The sequence below is a fragment of the Malaya genurostris genome, chromosome 2 (assembly GCF_030247185.1).
Source record: "Malaya genurostris strain Urasoe2022 chromosome 2, Malgen_1.1, whole genome shotgun sequence".
Taxonomy (NCBI): domain Eukaryota; kingdom Metazoa; phylum Arthropoda; class Insecta; order Diptera; family Culicidae; genus Malaya; species Malaya genurostris.
The window spans coordinates 143137201-143151372 of record NC_080571.1 but is presented as its reverse complement, the minus strand read 5'-3'; the positions used below and the strand labels follow the sequence as shown (position 1 = coordinate 143151372).

The following is a 14172-nucleotide window of genomic DNA, read 5'->3' as shown; positions in this document are numbered from 1 at the left end:
TCATACGGAATTCCTGAATTTCATCCGGATCCGACTACCGGTTCCGGAGTTATAGGGTAAAGTGTGTTCAATATTGTACACCGTCACTTAAACCGGCGAAACAGAAAAAGTAAAATGGAAAATGAAAATAAAGACGAAAATGAATAGAAAGGCCTTATTTTTCTACCAAAAATTACTGCATATTTTCGGATACAACAAAACTTTAATTCGTCTAGTACTAGTAGAGTTTGTACGTTATGTTAGTTAATGGCAATATGAAAGGACATCGACAGCTGATGCAATACGAAAGGACATCGGTTCTCGGTTTCCGGTGCTGGAAGTACATATAATAGTGAACCCACTTCGTTTTCTAATGGATTGCCTTACCGATCAGAGAACTGTTTCATTCTCTATGTTATATTAGTTAATATACAAACAATCCCTTGGTTTCTTTCAAAAATCGAAGAGAAACATTTTGAATAGATTACCACAGTATTATATATGGAAAAGGCATCAAACAGGGTTTTGGGTATAAACTAACAAAACCTTTACAATTTATAAACATTTATGTCAAGTTAATAATAATTTTCCTGTATTTTGCATCATCGCATTAAGGTGAAATGTAGCGTCATAAAATGCGCGCAAAATTTTATCCGCTTCAGTTGAACGAACCGTCGCACAAAGCATACCAAGAAAAACGGACACATAGAAACAAGAACTTTTTTCAATGATTGAGCGCAGTGGGTTTACCTCTCGTTATATAGACTTGTAAAAAATTTCTCTTCGAAGTCTGTTGAAACAAACGGTCTTATTCAACAATAAATGTAATACCAAGACTTTGCTTTGCTTGACGACGTTTATTCGAGTTGTTTATTATTATTGTTTGTATCACAGGTTAATGAACGATAATACTTGGCTTGTATTCATTTCATTCAGTAGCTTGCAATGTTGAAGTTTTAGTTTTGCTAAAAAAAATTGCTACAATCTAAAATAATACCTGTTTTACGATATTACACAGCCAAGCATTATTGATTCAGCAACATCAATGCATTGAACACAACAGAGTTGGACATTATTAGCATTATAAATTACAGTTACTTAGAAAATTAACGATTTCTTCCAATACTCATTTTATTGTATTCAACTCGTTTTTATTTCAACACAAAACCCAATACTGCATAAATTCGCGTCATTATTTGATATGTAATTTTTGCTCACGATATAATGCCACCGTGCATTTCTCACACCACCTCAATACGAAACAGCAGCGCGCAAGCAATAAAAAAAATGCCGAAAATTTTATGTAAACTTTTTCAAATTTCGGTTGTTTTAGCTAAAATTTTATAATTTTGAGTTGCATTTTCAGATTCTTTGTGAAATTCTGCTACAAACACTACTTTTCAGTTCTAAAATCATCCCCGTGGAACGGAACAGTTACCGTTTATACATTTCAAAAACCAATTACGGCTTGGCAAAGCAAAATTTCAAAATTCTAAGAATACTTAGTTATGATGAATTTGATTTCGAAAGTTTTGTGTTTTTGGTTTTTCGAAAATCGGTCTAGTTTTTGAATAATTGATCGAAAACGTGATTTTCGCATACATTTCACCTTAAATAACGGTTTGAAATTTTCAACACACTTTACCCTATAGTTCCGAAACTGGATGTCGTACCCGGATGAAATTCAACAGTAACTATAGAGACTCATAGAGACTATAATACCTTTAATTTGAGAATAATTTGTGAAAATCGATCACACCTTCACTGAGAAAAGTAAGAATATTTACGGATCCAAAACATATTCTGGAATTTTGTGTAGGACAAGACCTTTCATTTGAATCTTAGTTTGTGAAAATCGTACCAGTCATCTTCGAGAAAAGGTAGTGCAATAAAACGTGCACGTAGCTCATCATATGCACATACGTACACACATATATTTTGCGCATTCGATGAATTGAGTCGAACAGTATATGATACTCGGCCCTCCGGGCATCGGCTCAAGATTTTGTTATATAGCATAACCTTGCTGTTTGAGAAAAGCAAAACTACCTGATGCTAACATAATAGTGCCTTTCTCTTTCATCGATACAATCACATTGAAATATATTTTGTCATTTCATTGAAATAATTTCTGATATTTATTTGGGCACATTTTTCGAGTCCAATTTGTATAAATTAATTGGGATAGTTCACAAAGTCACAAAATTCGCTATCTGAAATAATTATATGGAAAGAAAAAAAACCTGTTCTATTCCACCGAGTGATTACTCAACTTCATTTAATACTTATTTATTTATCTAATATACACAAACAACAAACTAAATATGGTCTTAATGAATGTTTCTAAGTATATTTTAAAAACTAGTTTTAATCGTGTATCGAGTACGATAAGCAGCTGGGACGAAAGTAGTTGTATGCCCTAACATTTTTGGAAATAACTATAACGTATTCCAGCATGACCGTAACTAACAAGTAAAAAATTACATAACTCTTTTCTGACGTGCCGAACGAAAACGTGTTTTCGACATTGCACTTCGTTGCAAAACAAAAAGTGTTCTGTAAGTAGAGGAAACTTTACGTCTGCTTAGCGGTTCAAATTGAACTGCCGAGTTTAGCACTAAGCAGTTCAATTTGAACTGCTCTGCACTGATGAGTCAAAGACGAAACGTAAAAATAATGAGAACATGGCTTTTTCAAAGATCGTTCTACTTAAACAAATCTTTTGGAATTCATTACATTTACTTTGGAAGCTATGGACAATGGAAACTATGTAGAAATTCTCTATACTGGTTTCAGTAAACTTTTCGACAGAATTGACATACCATTATTACTATTCAGAATTTAAAAAGGCGGGTGAGTAATGCCAGAGACATAACTGGATGTCGTGAATACGAAAAAACTGACACGCTCCCATCACTTTTCCGAATATCAGTTAGTTGATTGATTGTATGAATTGTGCAAGCTTTCCTCTTTTTCACTAATAGAATTTGAAGCGATACACCTACATTAAAGTACAGATTAGTTACATTAACACTCCTAATACCAAGCCTAAAAAAGTTACGCGAAGCACCAAGCCTAAAAAAAAGTTGGAACGGTAACTTTGTGCTATCATAGCTCAGTTGTTACTTGACCAATTTCGATAAATTTTTCACCCTCGAATTTTGTGAAGTTTGTAGATTATTTTAAGTATATCGTTATTGGCAATCTTTTAGGAAAAACTAATGAAAATCAGATTTTTCCCGTTCTAAGTTTTTTTTCGAGCTCAAAACGTGCCCCCTGCATCGCGAATCGGATATTGAGAACTTCAACTTTACCGAGTCATAACTTTGTTGTTAGTCAACCGATCTTCAAAATTTGTTCACCATTGGAAAGGTAATACTTCCAGAAATAAAATGCACTGAAAAAACCGAAAAATAGGGTTATCTACCCAAAGTTATAATGAAAACTGTAGATAGATGACCTAAGAAAAGATGAGACTTCTTACTATGATTGTAAATATCTCGAAATTCAAAGCGATGACCTATATATTTTTATACATCATTCGATTGCTAGTGATACCAGCTACAATTTTCGCCCAATTATCATTCCTACACAATCAAAAGAAAACATTGAGAAATCGATGAATTTATAAATATATATGGATTTTTAATTTTTTTTTCACATGTTTGTATATAACTCGAAAATTAAAACGATGACATGTACATTTTTTTGATTCAAAATATTGAAATCATTACCAGAAACAATGTATTGATGATCAAAATTATATATCCGTTCAAAGAATCTCAAGAAATTTGGTACAAATACAGAGAATTTGTGTTATTGGGAAAATTTTGCCAAACAACATGAAATCAAAACTTTTAAATTTTATGACATATATTTTTTTATTATTTTAGTTGGAAATTTATTATAAACAAAATTTACAAAAAAAAACTGAAACTTGGATTTCACTGAAAATTTTAAAATTTTTAGGAAAGAACCTAAAACTCTTAAAATATTTTTGTATTGGACAAACGATCTAAACAATTTTTATGCACAACACAAACGCATTTGATAACTACTAAAATTCTGGTTTTGTTGTAGGTTTGCCGTAGAATCTCAAAAAATAGATGAAAGATCGGAAATTTTAAAATTTCCGAGTTAAATTGCATTGCACAGTGGTCCGGATCCACCATTTAGGGGGACAAAAAGTTTTGTGGCTTAACCTTATACTTTAGAGCTATGATGTCTTCAAAACAAATGATCAGTGAAGATAAACCATATGTCGATGTACATAGTATTAGGGTGGCTCTTATTATTAAGGTGATCCAAAACTTATTTTCCGGATGTATTGAGATAGAGGACTGCATTTTTCGGCAAAACTGTAGATAAACTTATATCGAGCAGCTTTGCTGAGGACATCATAGTAGTATCTGCAACGGTTTTAGTTTTACAGCTATTTTTAAAGAGCAACTTAGGGTGTTCCTCAAAAAATCAGATTTTTTGCTCTAGCATTTATATTTTTCGCTTTTCGTATAGGTATCTTTGAACCTAAACAACATGTTCAGGTAGCGTTTTCTGAACCGAAGTTATGAGCAAAACTAGTTCAAAAACAGGTTATTTTTAAACTGCTATATCTAACATTGAGGAAAACGAAAAAAATCCGTTTCTTGTATTTGACAAAAAATATTTTCGAGCATGTTTATAAAAAAACGCGGAGGAGATATTTTTTAAATTTTTTTTAAATCATGTTCATACATTGGATTTTTTCATTAAAAAATATTCGTATCAGTCATTTATTAGCTATATAAGGTATTTTTGTCTTCTAAAGTGTCAAATTAATTCAAGTGCATATTCGGGAAGAAATCGTTCTGCATTCTTCGGGGAATGCAGAATGGTGTCGCTTTTGTAAAATCTCTAACACTTCTCGGTGGTTGGAGGTTCTATCAACCGTGCATTTTGGCACCTGCAGAACGTTCAGCATCCTTTCGGGGATGCAGGACGACTTATTTCTTTATGTTTTGTGCTGTTTTCCCACCTCACCCAATTCTCAATTCCCTTCCATGTTCCTTTTATCCTTCGCTTCCCATCAGGAAGTTGATGAGAAGCTACGCAAGGCTCGAATCTCCAAATAACTAGGGGAACATGCCACTTGGTTGGTTGGTGCTAATCGCAAAGGCTGCTGCAAAGCCAATATCCGGGGCGATTCCAGTTTCACAAGTACCTGAAATAGTGGAACTCACTTCACTGAGAAAGATGGCCTAACCGATTTGAGAACTGTTTCAATTTGTAGGTTACACTAGTTCATGCACTAGCTTTCATGTTTTTCAAAAATCAAACAAAACTGTTTGAAGAATACATTTTTATATGAGAATAAGAGAGATATGAGAAAGGCATCATTACACAACTAGGTGGAAAAAAACAAGTTTTACCTAATTTCGTATGATTTTTGTGCTAAATTCAGAATTCTACTTTTTCTAAATTGTTTACTAATAGAAAATTCAAATATTTTTCGAATTCTATACATTCCGAAATAATTCTAAGTTTGTGATATTTAAATTCTAATATTCTATCGACTATAATTGATGACGTTTAGGATAGCGGAAAATTTAAGATATATTTTTTAGTTTTTAATTGCTAGTAAAACAAAAATCAAGCAATTTTTTTTTTAATTTTAGTTGTTATTTTTTTTGACCATGGGTTAGTATATGGAATTCGTATAAATTTACGTTCTATTTCTTTTTGTACAAAGCCATTGAAATAATTTAAAATTTTCGTGTTGTCACAAAATTTATTTTATTAATAGAAACAAATGCTACGTCTCTTTGAAACAGATGAAATCAAAACGGATTCCAATATTTTCACTTTGATTTGCAGAAACGTTGGAACGCAATATATATATCAGAAATTTTGAAATTTCCGATCTTCTACCGATTTTCTGAGATTTTACGGAAAACCTAAAACAAAAAAACCTAATTTTAGTAGTTAACAATTCCGTTTGGGTTGTGCATAAAAATTGTTTAGATCTTTTGTCCAATACAAAAACATTATTATTTTTAGAGTTTAGGTATATTTACCAAATTTTTTAAGATTCTCAGTGAAATCCAAGTTTCAGTTTTTTTGTAAATTTTGTTCATAATAAATTTCCAACTAAAATAATAAAATATATATGTTAAAATTTCAAAGTTTTGATTTGTTTTTTTTTTTTGCAAAATTTTCCCAATAATAGAAATTCTCTGTATTTGTACCAAATTTCTTGAGATTCTTTGAACGGATATATAATTTTGATCATCAATACATTGTTTCTGGTAATGATTCCAATATTCTGAATCAAAAAAATGTACATGTCATCGCTTTAATTTTTGAGTTATATACAAACATGTGAAAAAAATTGAAAAATTCATATATATTTATAAATTCATCGATTGTTTAATGTTTTCTTTTGATTGTGCAGGAAAGGTAGTTGATCGAAAATTGTAGGAAAATTGTAGGTCATCGCTTTGAATTTCGAGATATTTACGATCATAGTAAAAAGTCTCATCTTTTCTTAGGTCATCAATCTACAGTTTTCATTATAACTTTGGGTAGACAACCCTATTTTTAGTTTTTTTAAGTGCATTGTATTTGTGGAAGTAGTACCTTTCCAATGGTGAACAAATTTTGAAGATCGGTTGACTAACAACAAAGTTATGACTCGGTAAAGTTGAAGTATTCAATATTTTCTATGCGATGTTTATGCCAAAGGAAAGAAAATTGGAAAGCAGATAGCGCATATTAGGCACGTGAAAAAAACTTGGAACGGAAAAAATCAAATTTTCATTGGTTTTCCTTTGCCAATCGTCAGCTACAAAGTTTTGGAATCAATCTACGAACTTCACAAAATTCGAGGGTGTAAAATTTATTGAGATTCGTTGAAAAACAGCTGAGCTATGACAGCTCAAAGTTACCGTTCCAACTTTTTTTGAGGCTTGGTATTTGGAGTGTTAAACAGCTACTATTCTACAACTATATATTCCAAACTTGAAACAATTCCTTTTTAATTTGCTAATATAGGAAGCTAGGTACGACAAATTTGTAGTTTATTTTTATTGAAGCTATGAAGTTCGAAGATATCTGATTCTTCTCGAAATTTCAGTACGAGACAATTGGAATGGCCTGGTCTGGAAAGTATCTACGATCTTCGGTATGCAAGAGTGATTCTAATAATAATAATAATAATAATGATAATAATAATAATAATAATAATAATAATAATAATAATCATAATAATAATAATAATAATAATAATAATGATAATACAGATTAATTTGTATATATGGCAACCCTGTTTCGCAAGGCATATTTTCACACGACCCCATACTAGTATAAAGATGTGTTCAACATTCGCTTTCGCATTGCCGTTCGTACTTGAATGAGTTAGTGACGGTACAAATCTGTCATCTTATCGGTGCCATCGTGATGACGGTGTCTCGTACGTTCAGAGTAGCTGCTTTAACTTAAATGACGCTATTTCTCACATCACATTTCCTTTTATACGTGCTAGTGGTAGCAGTGGACGGACGTCCCCTTTGTTAGAATTCCTTTCCTATACGCAGAACGGGAAACAGTGAAACGATATAAAAGAAAGAGTTAGCAGAGCGGCAGCCAGTAATACTGAATGGGTCGTCGAGCTGTTAACAGCATATTGTGGAGGAACAGTTAATAGCAAGGCAAAGTCCCGCTTAAACCGTGCTGGTCTGAAGTGTCCAGTTGGCGGCAGAATCCATCGTTTGCCTCGGAAGGGGAACTACGCCGAGCGTGTCAGTGCTGGTGCATCGGTCTATCTGGCGGCAGTGATGGAGTACTTGGTTGCCGAAGTGTTGGAATTGGCCGGTAACGCTGCCCATGACAACGAAAACGAAAATCATCCCTCGCCATCTGCAGCTGGCCATCCGTTGAAAACCCCGTCCTTTTCAGGATGTCCACATCACTGTGATAAAGAAATATTTAGAATTGCTTTAAGTTTAGCCAGTTCTGATACGCCTGGAAAGTAGAATGCGCAAATCAAGTGGAAACATTTGTTCTAACAATTTTTGTTTTCGGCCGCATACTAAAGTAATCGCGACAAAAATACATATTGATCTGTATACTCTGTTTCGCACGGCATATCTGTATACTAGTATAAAGATGTATTCAACATCATCACTTTCGCTTTCGCATTGCCGTTCGTAATTGAATGTGTTAGTGACGGTGCAAATTATTTTAACTCCCATCTTGATGAATCTTTTGGTAGGAAATATTGAGATCTGAGATGGTTCTCGTGTGTGTCTTGTTTCGGCAATGGGCCTTGCTGGACTTTTTGGCTGCATTTTTCGGTGTCATTGTGCTGACGGTGTCTCGTGCATTCATATCGGGAAACAATGAGACGACAGGTCCTCGATGTTGCTGTCGTGTGTCTTGTTTCGGGAAGAGTTGCTCAGCAAATGGTAGGAAAAATGAACCATTCAACTTTTATATGGATGCCCTTGTATAGATACAGACATCTCGCGTTCTGATTGGCTGGTGCTGTCATGGGTTAAATCAAACAGGTTTTTCAATAGTGTACTATTGAAAAACTTCAATATTGTTGTAATATACGTTCAAGTTGAAGATTTTCGATTCAATTGGTAGTTAGATTATATAAATCCTTCTACAGATCACTGAGCTATGAGCTTTCAAAATACGAGAAAGGCAAACGCGCCTTATGAATTATCTTCTTTGATACTCGTATATACCAAACATTTCAGAAAAGTTTAATTGTGATCTATTTAAGAATATGTCACACAACTGAAAGTTTTATCATAAAATTGTGATCATACTTCCGATGGCATGTAGCAAGAATTATGTTGATTCGTTAGATATAACAGGAGATATTCACGATCAAAAACTTATCACTCTCTCAGAGGGTAAATTTTGAAAAGGCGCCCCATAGTAAAGTAAGTCGTATTCACGACAAAAAATATGGAATTAAACGATAACTTTTGGAATGGCTTGAATCATATCCCACAAAACGTAAAAAATTGTACGCTATCAAACACATACTCCAAATCAATAAATGTCACTTCAGGTGTTTCCCAAGGTTCACATTTAGGCGCTCTTCTTTTTATCTTGTACGTAAACGACATTTCCTTTTTACTCAAACATCTAAAAGTACGTGTATATGCAGACGACATGAAGCTCTTTATGGAAATAAAAAATGCTGTAGATGCTGAAGTACTCCAATATGAAATCAACGTATTCAACATTTGATGTGTGGTACGTGGAACCGAACGGATGTGTTTTGTCGATTAAATAAGCGCAACGGAATACAGTTTTCAACGATTTTATTCAGCACGACTTAGGTTTTTCTCCCTTCGCTTATGTTCACTTCTCTCTCTCGTCGCCCGTAATGTCCAGGGGTGCGTAAACCTCCACAGTGCCCTACCAGTTACACCAAAAACCTGACACGGTGACCTGTCGGTATAACTTTTTGAAACGTGCTTTTATTTTTAGGGCACTCGAATACGGGGTCGTCCGTATTGATGTGTGCTGGTTTGAGACGATCGATTGATATCCTTACAACCTTCTGGTTCATCATCACATCCATGTACTTTTCGGTGCGGTCGATAACTCGGTACGGCCCATCGTATGGTCGTTGGAGTGATTTTTTAATCGCATCGTATTGGACAAAGACGTGTGTGCAATTTTTAAACCTTTGTGCACGAAAAACTTTCCTTTGGTGTGATGTTTAACTTGGACCATTTCGGCGGGTGAGCAATTCATGTCTCCTTGAATACGGTTCGTAGCAATATTAGAGGAAGTCGGTAGAACCACTTTTTTTGCATCGACGCACATGATTGCTTCCTTCAGCTTGCAATGGAAGCGTTCAACCATCCTGTTTGCTTGTGGGTGGTAAGCGGTGGTTCGTATATAATTTGCCCCGAGCAGAGATGCCAATTCATTGAATAGTTCGGACTCAAATTGGCGTCCCTGGTCCGAAGTGATGTCCTCAGGGCAGCCGACACGTGAGATCCATTGGGAGTAGAGTGCCATTGCCACAGAATGTGCTGTCATATCTTCTAGCGGGATCGCTTCGGGACATCGGATTAAACGGTCTAAAATGGTAAGCAGATAAGAATGGAAATTAGATGGAGGTAAGGTTGAACTTTCGATTTTTGACAGGCTACACAATTTCTTACGAAATCGGCGACATCCTTATTCATTTTCGGCCGCTGAATTAGAAGTCGACTTCTTTCTGTGCAAAAATTTACATTTGGGGAGGTTTATTACAAGGCCGGTTGCTCGCAGTCAGTCGAAAACCACTCGCATGTGCTGGTGGTGCTCTTCGTTGGAAGATGAGGACACGCATATATCATCTATAAAAACAGTAACGAATTAAAGGTCCCAAAATATTTTATGCATAAACCTTTGAAAGGTTTGACCGGCATTACACATACCAAATTGCATTCTAGTGAATTCAAACAGGCCGAAGGGAGTAATAACAGCTGTCTTCGGAATATCGTCCTCTTCTACCAGTATCTGGTGGTAACCTCGCTCGAGGTCAATCGTATTAGATATTGACGTGGTGGTTGTGGATATGCGGTACCGGCGACCTGTCGGGAACGGTTGCGGAGTTCAAGTTGCGATAGTCACCCACAAAGCGTAGCTGTCCAGATTTTTTGTGAACGCAATACAACGGGCTAGCCCAGCTGCTATGGGAACGATGGCATATTCTGAGCTCCATCATGGTTTGGAACTCTTGCTTGGCGAGCGAAAGCTTATCCGGCGACATACGACGTACTTTACAAGCGACTTTGGTCCTTTGGTCACTATGTGGTGGGTTACATCGTGCCGAGCTACTGCTCGGAGTGTAGATGGGCATGTAATTACAAGTAACAAGTAACAAGTAACACAGAAAATCGGCTCCGATGATTGCTGTGCTCACGTCTGCAACCTGGAAATTCCAGGAAAATCTGCTGCGAAGTCCGAGGTCCACGTACAGGAAGCGTTTGTCGAAAGTTTTAATATTCGCACTGCTTACAGCGTGCCGCAGGAAAGGAATCGGTGGTTTGGTTTTGTCTTTTCTGGTGGCGGGCAGAATTGAAACGTCTAAACCCGTATCGATTGAGAAACGGATGCTGTTTGTCCTGTCCAAAATGGACAAACGGCGGCTTTTGGTGCTCGTGCCCATCTCTGCCGCAAGAGATAGGGAATTGCTTAGTTTTTTGAAATATTTTTGAAAGTACACGGCTTGCGGCACTGGTTCGCACTGACACCATATTTTCTGTGGTACCAGCATATTGTTTCGTCGTCCTTATCTGACCGCGTAACGATGAACGATTTCTTTCGTGTTTGCCTCTGGTAAACTCCTTCAACTTCCAGATCTCTGCAGTGAGATGAGCGATCCGATCGTCGATGCGCCTGTTTCGGATGACGGTTGCGGTGCAACAGCTGCTACATGCGTGGAAGTGGTATCTACCATCTAATCTGCCATTTCGGTTAATTTAGACAACGTGCCGTCGTGGATTGTCAGTACCGCTTTAACGCTTCCAGGAAGTCGTTGTAGGAACAACATTTTCATTAATCTGTCGTCGACCTTGAGTCCTGCTGCAAGATCCTGTATCCGAGCGAGGAGGTGTGTTGGCTTCATATCTTCTAAATCGCAAGAATTCAACAATTTCTCCATTTTGGCTTGCGCCGACATCTCGAAACGGCTTAGCAGTCGGGCTCTAATAGACATATATTTATCGTTTTCGGGAGGGTTCGTAATCAAATCAGAAATATGACACAACACACTTTGGTCCACTTTTACGATTATATGGTAGAACTTGGTTGCATCACGAGTTACTCTCGCCAGGATGAACTGCGCTTCGGTTTGGGTGAACCACATAGCAGGATTGTTTTTCCAGGATTCGGGGAGCTTAACAGCAACTGTTGCTGCGGCTGTTCATTTGCTTGCGGTTGCAGCATAGTTACCGACGTTATTCCGCGTTTTTCGACTCGGAGTCAACAAATGTGGTACGTGGAACAGGACGGATGTGTTTTGTCGATTAAATAAACGCGATGAAATACGGTTTTAAATGATTTTTTTCAGCAAGACTTAGCTTGGGTAACACTTCTCAAGCGTCATTTTTTCTACCGTCGCTTATATTCATTTCTCTCTCTCTCTCGTTGCCCATAATGCCCAGGGGTGCGTAAGCCTACACAGATGCAATAAAAGCTTACTTCAAGTAAAGATTAAGAAATGTAGTTCAATAATGTTTAGTAGAAAAATCATATCTATTTCTACTAACATATATTTAAAAAACCAACCTGTAGAAAAGGGTAAAAATATTAGGGACCTAGGCGTAATTTAAGACTTAAAACATACTTTCGTGTAGCATTCTAATACAATTGTCAATAAAGCAAAATGTATGTTAGGCTTTATTAAACGTTTCAGTCATAATTTCCAGGGCTTTTACCTAATAAAATTATTATAACAGATTGCCTGAAAAGTTCGTATCGTTTCTATGAGAGGGCGCCACTAGAATTAAATCCATACCATTTTCAGTTAGTACCAACCTTCAAAAGATACGTGTATAAATTTGACAGCTGTCTGATTATTAGTTTGTGAGATATTGCATTTTGAGTGAAGCTACTTTTGTTATTGTGAAAAAAATGGAAAAAAAGGAATTTCGTGTGTTGATGAAACACTACTTTTTGATGAAAAAAAGTGCCGCCGATACCAAAAAATGGCTTGATGAGTGTTATCCAGATTCTGCACCGGGCGAAGCAACAATTCGTAAGTGGTTTGCAAAATTTCGTACTGGTCATATGAGCACCGAAGACGATGAACGCAGTAGACGTCCAAAAGAGGCTGTTACCGATGAAAACGTGAAAAATATCCACAAAATGATTTTCAATGACCGTAAAGTGAAGTTGATCGAGATAGCTGACACCCTAAAGATATCAAAAGAACGTGTTGGACATATTATTCACGAATATTTGGATATGAGAAAGCTTTGTGCAAAATGGGTGCCGCGTGAGCTCACAATCGATCAAAAACAACAACGAAAAACCAAGCTGAAATTGAACGAATTGCTCCCTCATCCACCGTTTGCTCCAGATTTGGCCCCCAGTGACTTTTTCCTGTTTTCAGACCTCAAGAGAATGCTCGCTGGTAAAAAATTTAGATGCAATGAAGAGGCAATCGCTGAAACTGAGGCCTATTTTGAGGCAAAGGACAAATCGTACTATAAAAATGGTATCGAAAAGTTGGAAGATCGCTATAATCGCTGTATCGCCTCTGATGGCAATTATGTTGAATAATAAAAACGATTTTTTTCAAAAAAATGTGTGTTTCTATTAAACGATACGAACTTTTCAGCCGTTATACAACTTATGTCAGGCCAATTTTGAAACACTGCAGCATAGCATGTAACCCATGTACCTCCGTACACGAAGAACGCATCGAATCTGTCCAAAACCAATTTCTACTGTATACGCTTTGTATACTAAACTGGACTACATTTCTTCTTCCATCATATAAAGCGCGTTGTATGCTAATAAACTTAAAAACACTCGAAGAACGCCACAAAGCTACAATGCTTTATTCTATCAATTATTTCTCAACGAGTACAATCTGAATCATTATTTTCACAACTAAAATTGTATGCTCCTAGCCGGAATCTCAGAAGTCATCAAATATTCTCGGAAAAAATGAAAAAAATTATGCCAAAAATAATCCTGCTCATCAAATGATGCGCTTTTATAACGAAAACTGTCAAAAAATCGATCTAACTATGTCCAGGAAAGAAATAAAAGAAAAATTGAAAACAAATCGTACTAATATATATTCTTATATCAATATAAGAAACCATCGTAACTTTATTTTTGTCTGTAGTCTACGTTTGTTTGACGAATAAATAAATAAATAAATTTTAAAAAGGGATTAAAAATGGGCTCTACAGCAACTTGGGATTTGCACAAAGTAAGGCAATGCTGCGATTGTTGTCGATATTCTCTCTGTTTCCTTTTTGTGCACTGGGAACATGATGAATTTTGTGTATGGAAAATTCTAGACCTACTTGTATTGTGTTATGAGGAAAAGGAACTTATATACTAGCTTACTAACTAATACAGAGAGCGAATCGATTCAACTGAAGATTGCTTCGACTTTTCGCGGAATTTGCTGTCTGTGTAACTCATTTGTACTCAACCATGGAGGTCGTTGGGTCAAAG

The 14172-nt window shown here is 36.0% G+C and overlaps 1 protein-coding gene across 5 annotated transcripts in view; it reads left to right on the top strand.

Moving 5' to 3' along the window:
* Positions 1 to 14172, top strand: part of LOC131429963 (glutamate [NMDA] receptor subunit 1) — a 641009-nt gene that overhangs the window by 517706 nt on the left and 109131 nt on the right. The gene's annotated exons all lie outside the window — the stretch shown is intronic.